Source organism: Phascolarctos cinereus, unplaced genomic scaffold (assembly GCF_003287225.1).
Source record: "Phascolarctos cinereus isolate Bilbo 61053 unplaced genomic scaffold, phaCin_HiC Scaffold_4;HRSCAF=312, whole genome shotgun sequence".
NCBI lineage: Eukaryota > Metazoa > Chordata > Mammalia > Diprotodontia > Phascolarctidae > Phascolarctos > Phascolarctos cinereus.
In genome coordinates, this window is record NW_027555847.1 from 269,964,205 (window position 1) to 269,975,722 (window position 11,518).

The 11,518-nt window shown below is 38.5% G+C and overlaps 1 pseudogene; it reads left to right on the top strand.

Annotated features, from left to right (window-relative positions):
• The first annotated feature begins 484 nt into the window (after positions 1-484).
• Positions 485-2,710, top strand: LOC110220565 (crooked neck-like protein 1; annotated as a pseudogene).
• The last annotated feature ends 8,808 nt before the right edge of the window (positions 2,711-11,518 follow it).

The window sequence follows — 11,518 nt, forward strand, 5'->3', positions numbered from 1 at the left end:
CCAACACTGTTGGCGTGCATTAGAAAGTGGTGCTGGGGCAGCGGTGGTCGGTGCTTTTCCACCTCTCCCCGAGTCTGCTGAGTGCTAAGTAAGCATCTTTCCAGGTTTCAGTGCAAGGTGCCTTTGTTTGGGACATCTGTAAAGCTTCTCCCTGACACTCAAATCCCTTGGCCCTAATTAACCAAGAGTAAATCTCACTGAGAGTACGTGTAAAACCCACTCGTCTTACTTGACTCACCCCAGCTACGATTCTAACTCCCCGGACAGCACCAGTTACTATGGAATAGGCGTCCCCTCCATCACGTGGTAGGGAAGGGTGAAAAGTCACCTCTCAGTGTGGACAGTTCCCCTTCAGGTTCCTACTTGGTGTTGTCTGGGTCTTCTTGAGCTGGCTGAGTCTGCACAGTTCCAGGGAGCTGAGAGGGTGTGACTTGCGGATTGGACACGGCCCTGAAAGGGGTCGCGCGGGTCCATCTGCCCGAACATGGAGGCGTCCACCATGGCCAAAAAGCAGCTGATGTCCAAAGTAGTCAAGGTGAAAAACAAAGTCTCTGCTGAAGTACAGATCACAGCAGAACAGCTTTTAAGAGAAGCTAAAGAAAGGGAGCTTGAGCTTCTTCCACTACCTCCGCTACAGAAAATCACAGATAAGAATTAAATGATTATAAACTGAGGAAAAGACTTTTGATGACAATATAAGGAAGAACTGAACTGTGATTAGTAACTGGATAAAATATGCACAGTGGGAAGACAGTCAGAAAGAAATTCAAAGGGCCCATTGCTTATAGGAGTGTGCCTTAGATGTCAGCCATCGAAATATCACTCTCTGGCTAAAACACACAGAGATGGAAATGCAGAGTTGGCAAGCAAATCATGCCCAAAATATCTGGGATAAGGCCATCACAACTCTTCATTCGGTCAACCAGTTCTGGTACAGATGCACTTATATGGAGGAGGTGTTGGAAAATATTGCTGGAGATTGGAAAGTATTTGATCGCTGGATGAGATGACAACTTGAGGAGCAAGCCTGGCACTTCTACATCCACTTGAAGTGAGATAGAAAGAGGTGGATAAGGCATGTTGCATATATGAAAGATTTGACCTGGTGTACCCTAATGTTAAGAACTAGAGCAAGTATGCTCACTTTGAAAGAAAACAGCCACTTTGCTTATTCAAGGAAAGTATATGAAAGCACTGTGGAATTCTTTGGAGATGAGTATATGTATGAACATCTCTATGTGGCCTTTGCAAAGTTTGTAGAAAATCAGAAATAATTTGAATTGATATGAGTGATCTACAAATATGCCCTGGATAGGATTTTGAAGCAGGAAGCATAAGAACTCTAAAAATTACACGATCTTTACAAAGAAATTTGGGGATACGTGGAGTATTAAAGACATCATTGTGAGCAAATGAAGTATGAAAAGGTGGTGAAGGCTTTTCCCCACAATTATGATGCCTAGTTTGATTATTTGTGATTATGGGAAATAGTGCATGAGAGCTGTTATGAAAGAGCCATTGTGCCACGTTTCCAAGAGAAGATGCATTAGAGGCAGTATATATTCCTCTGGATCAGGGGTTGGGAACCTGTGGCCTCAAGGCCACATGTGGCCCTCTAGGTCCTCAAGTGCAGACCTTTGACTGAATCCAAATTTCACAGAACAAATCCCCTTAATAAAAGGATTTGTTCTGTAAAACTTGGACTCAGTCAAAAGGCCACACCCAAGGACCTAGAAGGCCATATGTGGCCTCTAGGACGTACATTCCCCACCCCTGCCCTGGATCAACTATGCGCTTTATGAAAAGTTGGAGGCGAAGGATCCAGAGAACACCAGATAGGTACATCAAACTTATTTGGCATTGATTTCTCACAAAAAGTTTACATTTGCCGAAATATGGCTACTATGTGCCCAGTTTTAAATAAGACAGAAAAATGTGCCATTTGCCAGAAGAGCTTTGGGAACTTCTACTGGCAAGTGTCTCAAAAACAAATTGTTTAAAGTCTACACTGAATTGAAGCTTCAGCTTCAAGAATTTGACCAGTGCCAGAAACTTTATGAACAGTTCCTGGAATTTGCATCAGAAAATTGCACATCATGGATAAAATTTGCTGAGTTAGAGACAATTCTTGGAAATATTGAGATAGCCCAGACAATATATTAGTTGGCCATTAGCCAGCCATGCTTAAATACACCATAGGTACTTTGGAAATCCTACATTGATTTTGAAATTGAACAACAAAAATCTGAAGAAAACAAGAAGTCTTTGCTGGAGATTGCCACAATGCACACACATCAAGGTATAGATCAGTTTTGCCCAATTTGAGCTGTCTGCGGGAAATGAAGAAAGTTTAAATGCAGACAGATTTATGAAGAAGCCAACAAAACTATGAGAAACTGCGAAGAGAAGGAAGAAATACTCATGTTACTAGAATTCTGGCGAAACTTTGAAGATGAATTTGGAACAGAAACTCGTAAGGAAAGAGTGGACAAACTCATGCCAGGGAAAGTTAAGAAGAAAAGAAAAGTACAGGCAGAAGATGGGTCAGATGCTGGCTGGAAAAAGTACTAAGATTACATCTTTCCAGAAGATGCAAACCAGCCCAACCTCAAACTGCTGGTAATGGCCAAATTTTAGGAGAAATAGCAAGCAAGAAAAGGATGCTTCAGAGCAAGACCCAGACAAAGACATGGATGAGGGTGAATCTTGACTTTTTCCACAGTGTTGCATTTTTTGCTCTTTTTGTAATTTCTTTTCCAAATACAAAAATTTTGAAATGTCACCAAAAAAAGAAAGTGGTACTCTTCCTCCTTCTCTGTCACCAGCATTATAAGTTTACTTGAATTTACTACCACTGGATTCAACTTCCTCTCTTCCTTCATAGAAACATTCTATTGGCCTTTAGTCTCCCGTCTTTCTAAAATACAATGACTCCTCAACCTCGAAGACTTATTCCATATAACTATACTTCTTACCTTTTATTTCACTTTTAATTTACTTTTAATTTAATTAATATTATTAAACCTTCTTGGTTAATTTATTTTTATTTTTTTATAACTGTGACTTGTCATTTAATAAATGTGAAATGTCATTTCCCACTGACTTCCTACATCCTTATCCTGCCCAATAAAACCCTCCCTTGAAACAATGAACCTGAGCTGCATTTTGCTACAAAGATAATCAAATATGTATTGGATGCTGAAGAAGAGAGTCCAACCCTGACTTGCTGTACTCTGAAGTCTATCAGACTAGCACTAGAGATGAAGGCTAAAAATGGGAACTGCCCTAGATCCTTAAGTCTTTAGTCCTGCCACCAAAACCTTTCTGCCTAAACTCATAAGACCCCTATACATCAAAGATAATGAAGACTAAAGAAACAGTGCATCCTGCTTATCCTGAACTGTGGCCCGACATGGCAGTTATATTCTGGTTGTTTTTTGAAGGGAATTTGCATCATACACCCCTGCTGCTTATGCAGGGGGATAGGCCTCAATGGATTTAGCAAGCATGACAACATACCTTTGGGTTAAGTCATAGTGACTATGGAGTTCCCTCAGAGAAGTTCTGGGGGAAAACTCTCTAGAGTGCTGAGAAGTCAGCAATAATAAAGCTGGTTCAGCAACTATGAATATTCTCATTCACCCACCTTCCTATTGACTTTCAACATTACTACCTGAATATTCATCTTCCTAACCATCCCATGATCACTTCACTCTTCTACAAACACATTTTAAGTGGTTCTTCTTGTCTACAGAAAAAAAGTATAAAGAGATCAATACAATGATAAACCAATTTCAGAGGACTCCTGATGAAATGTATCACCCACCTCCTGATGGAGTGGTAATACAGTCAGAGTAAAATTTGAGACATACTGAGACATATTTTGGACATGCCTCTAAAAATGTGTTATAAGTATTTTTCTTTTTTTTCTTTTCTTTTAAAATGGGGTGGGGTAGTTAGAAACAGATTTAAGTTAGCTTAAAAAAAACAAGTAACTGCAACTATTTGGAGCTTCATTAATATGGAATTTAGCTACAATATTCCTGGGAGTTTCTATTTTGGGATCTCTTTCAAGGAAGTGATGGATGGATTCCTTCAATTTCTATTTTACCCTCTAGATCTAAGATATCAGAGCAAGTTTTCCTTTAAAATTTTTTGAAATAGGATGTCTAGGCTCTTTTTTGATTATGTCTTTCAGGTAGTCCAATAATTCTTAAATTCTGTCTCCTCAACCTATTATTTTCCAGGCCAATTGTTTTTGTGATGAGATATTTTAAATTTTCTTCTATTTGTTCATTCATTTGACTTTGTTTTATTGTTTCTTGATGTTTCATGGAGTCACTAGTTTCCACTTGCCCAATTCTCATTTTTAAGTGTTGTCAATCAGCACCAGCTGCATCCAATGGTAGCAAAGGGTCCCCTACAATATCTTTCTGATCACTTCTACCATTTCTGGGCTAAGATCTCCCAAATCTGCTGCTGCTGCTGCTGCTATTGCAGCTGCTTCCCAGGCTTCCTCACTGGTACTACCTGCAGGGAGTGCTCCAGACCAGCCTCTACTTGATGTCACAGACCTCTCCTGCCAACCTCCTAAATTGTGTTGGGCTGGGAAAATGTTTCGCCTTGACCTTTTATTGGCTCTTCTCTACAAAATTTGATTTGAGAAGTTAGATTAAAGTTGTTAGGAGGGGAATATTGAGAGAGTTCAGCTGGGTTGCTGCCTATGGTCCACCATCTTGGCTCCACTTCTTCATTTAATTGGAATAATCCTAAGAAACAATGCCATCATGCTGTCCTTTTACTAAAACCTCAGACTGAGACCTTATAAAAGTGATAAGAATTTTCTGTCTAACCTCAGGACTCTATTTGAGGGAAAAGGCAACCCAGGGAATTACCTAGGGATCACAGAAGCTCCTTTGGAGAAAATCTTTTTCTCTCAAGCATCTTACATTTAAGTGCCTCAGCCTATGATTCGGCCGCTATGAAAGGAGCAGTAAATAGCAAGGACTGCAATTACTACTGCCAAGGCCTAGAGAATTCATTCTGAAGACTTTTAAAAAATAGAGGTGTGCACATAGGAAGTAATAGGGGAAGGAAAATGAGTATAAGAAATGGCGATATATGAGACAGAGGCAAAGAACCAGAGAAAAAGACAGGCAGAAACACAAGAAGAAAGCAAAGCTACACTGATAGTAGTTTTCCAAATTCAAACTGGTAAACATATGGCCAAGTTATAAGCTTGCCTGTAATTACTACCTTCTCAGTAGCAAGACGACTTACATTAAAAGCCATGTATTGAAGCTCTTGGATCTTTTTGAATAATTTTGCTCCAGGCTCAGATTTTATTTTGTTTCAATTCAGAGTTATGTTTCCTGTGGTAGGAGTCAATTATTCTGAATTTCAGCATTTTAAAATGTAAAGATAACAGTACAGATTAAAAGAGGGTGGGTTCACCTCTCTCCTTAGCCTGGTCTTTTATCTAAGGACTTAAAATAGGTCCCTTAAGCCACACACAAAAAAAATAGAGAATTGGACATAATGATCATAGGGAATAAAATGGTAGTGTGATGAGAGGCATGAAGAAAAGGGATGTTACCCCTTGCCAGCTTGAATAGTACAATATTTCTTACAAATGGAATATGATCAGGAAGACTGAAATGCTAATTGATCACTGCTTTTCTTTCTTTCTTTCCTTCTTTTTTTTTTTTAACAAATTGCCAGCATTTATTTTCTCTTATTTCTATCTCCCCACTGGAAAAAGAAAAGAAAAGAAAAACCCTTGTGATGAATATGCATAATCATGAACAAAACAAATGCCCACAGTGTCCATGTCCAAAAATGTGTGTCTCATTCTGCATATTTAGTACATCCCCCTTGTGTCAGGAGATAGGTAACATTCAGTCCTCTGGAATCACAATTGGTCATTGCTTTGATCTGATTCTTATCTTTCAAAATTGTTCACTTTCACAATGTATTTGTTACAATATGTGTCATGCTACTGATTCAGATCACTTAATTATGGTATATGAATGTAATGGAATACTCCTTTGCCATAAATAGGTGCTGACAATAACTTGAACACACAACATAACATGAAAGCAACGGCATACCGGAAACAGCTTAACTTACGTGTTAGCATTTACACTTTGGAAATCAGGAAACACTACAAAGCAAGGCCTGATTTATTGTTTTATTGATTGTCTAGGTCAGAGGTTCCCAAATTCATTTGCCTCCCACCCCCTTTACAAAAAAAAAATTACTCAGCATCACCCTAGGAATCTCCTTTTTTTTTTTAACTTTTTAATGATTTTTTTTTTGAAATTTGCATCATTTCAAAAAAGTATGTATTTTTAAATGTTGCATCTTAAATTTAATAATGTATTGTAAATTTGTGGGGTTTTTCCTGCATTGAAATTTTGATGATACAATATTACATCATATAACCATATAGTATTGTATTACATGCACATATTCCTGCCAATGCATGCTGGAATTCCCGACAATGCTTGACACACTCGCCTACCAACACTTGCTTGTTAAGACCTGTCATCAGACTTGACTACTTGACCAAAGCAGTAATAACTTGCATTTTTGTGTGTTTTTTTGGAAAATAATGTAATCACTATGACTTTAACTCTGTTACATAACAAATGAAACATGTATGTATGGTTTTTCAAATTTTTCTTATCTTCTTTCCTTATGTTTCCACTGCCCCCTTATTTTTATTCAATGCCCTTCAATTGTACCCAAGGTTACTACTTCTCCCCTGGATCATTCCAGCCCCCCCCAAGGGGACAATATCACCCACTTTGGTAACCTCTGGCTCTAGGTTTAAGAAAGTGATGGAGAATATATTAATATTAAACTTTATTAATATTAAACTTTACTTTAAACTTTCCTTTTAATGAAATATTATATTGCTAATATTCATATTAAACTTTAAAGTGTGTCATGCATACCTTTTTTTTTTCCAGAGTGCCTGGTCATTAAATTTACCAGCACATTCCTGCACAGAAGCCACATCAAGGCTACATATGAATGGGGAAAAAAGATAGGTCAGTAAAACAGTGAGAACAATGGCTTAACAGACAGCTCAGGACCACACTGGTATTCACAAAATATTAAAATACCTAGAAGAATGCCTCCAACATGTTAGGTAGTTCTTTTGTAGAAGATTTATGGAAGGAAGTGGACAAAAATCACAAAGTATGGATGGTTGTGATATATACACCAGTGAAGAAAGTATCTACACTAGTCAGTCAATAAACATTTAATGAGTACCTACTATCAATCAATCAATAAACATTTATTAAGCACCTTCTATGTTCCAGGCACTCTGCTAAGCACTAGGGATATAAAAAGAAATAATAGACTGTCCCTGCCTTCAAGGAGCTTACAGTCTAATGGGGGAGCCAACGGGTAAACAACTATATACAAGAAAGATATATACAGGATAAATAGGAAATAACTAACAGAAGGAAGGCACTAGAATTAAGAGGGAATGGGAAAGGTTTCCTGTAGAAGGTGGGATTTTAGCTGGCACTTGAAGAAAGCTGGGGGAGCTAGGAGCCAGAGTTGAGGAGAGAGAGGTTTTCAGATATGGAGGACAGCTGGTGAAAATACCCAAGTCAGGAGATATGAAATCTCTTATGCAAGGAACAGCAATAAAGATCGAAGAATACATGGGATATGTGTTGGGGGTGGGGAGGGGAGGGGAGTAGATCTGGAATAATACAAGTATTGCACTTCCAGAGGAAGAGTTCTGCCAATCTGTCAATCTGCTGTCAGGTTGACATGGTCTATGTGCTAATGGACTTTTTCATTGTGATTATTTTTTTCCTCTTCTCTTCTGAGCCCAAGGACTCTTTCTAACACATGTGTGTGTGCTGGCCTATTTTGTCCTGCCCCCCATCTGCCAATTCCTTTTAACTCCTGGCTTCCCACTGCCATTAGAGGTACAAGCATTTGCACTGTCCATTTAGGTGTGGGGTATTTCTTTTCAGTTTGCAGTCCTCACAGGCTTGTCCATGAAGCATGATTCTCTTAAATCTAGTTGCATCCCCTTATGAGTGATAGAGGAAAGCTCAGTATAGAAATGCCAGGCTTTGAGTGTATGAGTGTACTCATTATTTTTGGCTGTGGCTGTCAACACCTTATCCAGGTACCATTCACAGCTGCTGAAGTTAATGAATTCCAGGCAAGTTTGTTGCATCTTTTAGTTTTTATTTTCTATTGCCGTGCCCACTGAGCATGAAATGGCTCCCAAGGGGAGGGGGAAACTGAAAGATGGAAATAAAAAACCCCACACTTCCTCAAAGTGAATCAGTGTATGCTGCCAATCATATTATTCTCATCTCACACAATGAAAAGAATCATCCATTTGTTTCTGGTTATCAAAGGCTTGCTTAATCACTGAAAGGAAAAAAAGGCAATTTCATGAGTTTCACCATGAATTAGACAGAAACAGTATTAATCTGGTTTTGCAAATTATTGTGGGGTTCTCTAAATATCACCTCAGCTATATACTCATTTTCTTAAGAATGTTCCCAATGGATCTGCTGTGTAAATACCCCATCTTGAACCTATTCACAATTAGTTCAGCAAATATGTTGTAAATTGCTGGGGGTTTTTCAAATGTACAGTTTCAAAATACAAGTAGATATTTGGAAAATTTAAAAACTAAAATTAAAAATCTACCTAATTTAGAGCTTTCAAGCTAAGATCAAGATCCTGTGATCCATTTGGAATTTTTATAGCATGGTATAGTAGAAGAGCAATAGTTAAAGTCAGGCAACCTGGGAATAATTATCAGCTCCAATCTGGGTCAGAAGAACCTATGTTCAATTCTCAGTTTGGTGACAGTGGGCAAATAATTTAATTTCTTGATATCTCTGTTTTCTCACTAACAAAAAGAGGCTAACGATACTTATATGAACTATTTTTATGTGGTAGTTGTGAAGTGATTTGTAAACCTTCAACTGCTACTGTATAAAAATGTGAGTATTATTGAAACTCATGACCCAGAGGCTCCTCAAATGATCTGTGGAACCAGTCTAATTCTTGGGTACCTGACTCAAAAAAGGTCTGTTTTCTCTCTGGTTCATTGCCTTCATCTGTAGCTACCCCAGGAACTCTCCAAAACATATTCAGGGTATAGTTCATGTCTAGGTTTCACCAAATATAAGTAAATGAGTCCTAGTTCCCATACAAGCACTCAGGGTGGCAGATGCAAACAGGAAATAGGACACCAGCAAGGGCAGTGAATAGAACATTTGATATAGAGTCAGGAAGACTTGAGTTCAAATATAACCTCACACACTTAATTGCTGTGTGACCTTGGGCAAGTCTGCCTCAGTTTCCTTACCTGTAAAATGGGGATCAGCATAATACCTACCCTCCCTTGTTTGTTGTAATGATCAAACGAGATATGTATAAAGTACTTAGCACAACATCTGGTATAATAATTTAGTGGGCACTTTATAAATGCTTTTAAAAAATTTTTCAATTCAGAAAATACAGAAGAGGCAAAGGACATGCAGGATCCCATAAATCAATACAAAAATATGTAAAGAATTCAGTTGGCCCATCAGCATCCCTCTCAGGGCCTTAAAATTGGAGTTGCTATCAGAGCAACCCATTAAAATTCCAATGAGTCCCTCTTTTCCATAATGTCCTGCCCAATCTCCCCAAACTCATAGTACCACCTTGTATGTCAAGCTGTTCAGCAAATAACCTCTCTTCCCATTGGACTTTTATTGTCCAAATAACTGATTGTCTATGCCACCAAGGTAGGACACTGCACACACAAAAAAACAATAAATGAACTTTTTCTTTCTCTAAAGAGCTTTTCTGAAAAAAGTTCATCCTACTAAATCTCAATCAACCAATTAGCAAGGCACCCATTGCCCGTGCCTACATTGCATAGTGCCTGGCAGATCGTAAGCACTAAAATGCTTGTTGGCTAACCTATCATGATCCTAGAATACAGCCTTCTAGCCAGAGATTGATTAGGTAGCACCAGCTTTCTTTGAGGGCTACCTTGTGGGTAACTCTAAGTTGGAGCATTTAGAGATCAAACTTTCTGAAGAGATAAGAGTGAGCTAAGTGACTTGGTGTATAAACAGTAGCTAAAGTGCCTGGAGTCAAGAAGACCTGAATTCAAATCCAGCCTCTGCCACAGTAGCTGTGTGACTCTGGGCAAGTCATTTGACCTTTGCTTGCCTCAGCTTCCTCAACTATAAAATGAGGATCATAATAGCATCTACTTCCCAGGGTGGTTGTGAGGATCAAACAAGTAAATGTATGTAAAGTGTCAGTGCCTGGTACATAGTAGGCACTTTATAAATGCTAGCTATTATTATAATTATTTTCTGATTCAGTATGCTCCTTAGAGAAAAATACAGGTGACCTACTACGTGAAAGATATTTTGCTAGACATTGAATGGTCAAAGCCAAAGAGAAAAAATTTTCTTGCCCTCAAGAAGCTTACTTTCTACTTGAGGGTTTCAGGACATACAACTCATATACAGATAAGTAAATGCAAGCTGAAGGAAGGGAGCAAGCACAGCAGCTGAAAGTGGGGGGAAATCAGGAAAGGCTTCATATAGGCGGTGGCACCTAAGCTGAGCCTGAGGTAAAGGTAAAAAGGAAGTAAGTTGTTTCCATTTCGAATTTTATACTCCAGAGCCTCTGGAATTTTCCATTCCAGAATTTTATAAGAGAAATAATTTTTAAAATAAGGAAAACCACCTTTTGTTTTCAGGGACATGTTCTTGTTCCCTAAGAAGCTAAGAGCACTTTTTCAAGGATTGAATATTTTGTGTAGCATGTTAAAATTTGCAAAGCACTTTGCAAACATTATCTCACTGGATCTTTATGATAACCACACTGCAAGGGTAGGTACCATGGGCATTTATTATCCCCATTTTATAACTGAGGAAACTGAAACTCAGAATGGTTATAGGGGTCCTAGATTTAGAGCTAAAAGAGCCCTCAGAAGTGATTTAGTCCAATACCCCTGCACATTACAGATGAGGAAATAGGATCAGAGAGATTAAATATCAGAAGTAGGCTTCAAACCCAGGACTTTCTGATTCTAGCATGATCATTCTATCTATGGACATCAATCTGCATTCAACAAATGTTTGTTGAACCGAATTGTAAAGGAAGATGGCATTACTGACCACCATCAGTACATTTGGAATTGCTTGGATTGAGTTTTTTGGGGTTTCTTTTTTGCCACGTGTAGTGGAGAAAGATTTGCATTGAATCATCCACTTGATCCTCCTTGTGACAAATGGTATTCATTTACAAGACAGCTGGGTGAGATTTTGCCTATGGCCTTTTATTATGGTACTATTACTATTAGGTTCAGTCTCACAGCCTTGGGAAGAGTATGGCCCAGTAGAAAGAGAAAGAAAGGAAAGAAAAGGTAAAATGACCATGGGACAGAATGCCAGGAAGATAAGTATCTCTCCACCAGATATAGTGATAACTCATAGGTTTCACTGAAAAAAAG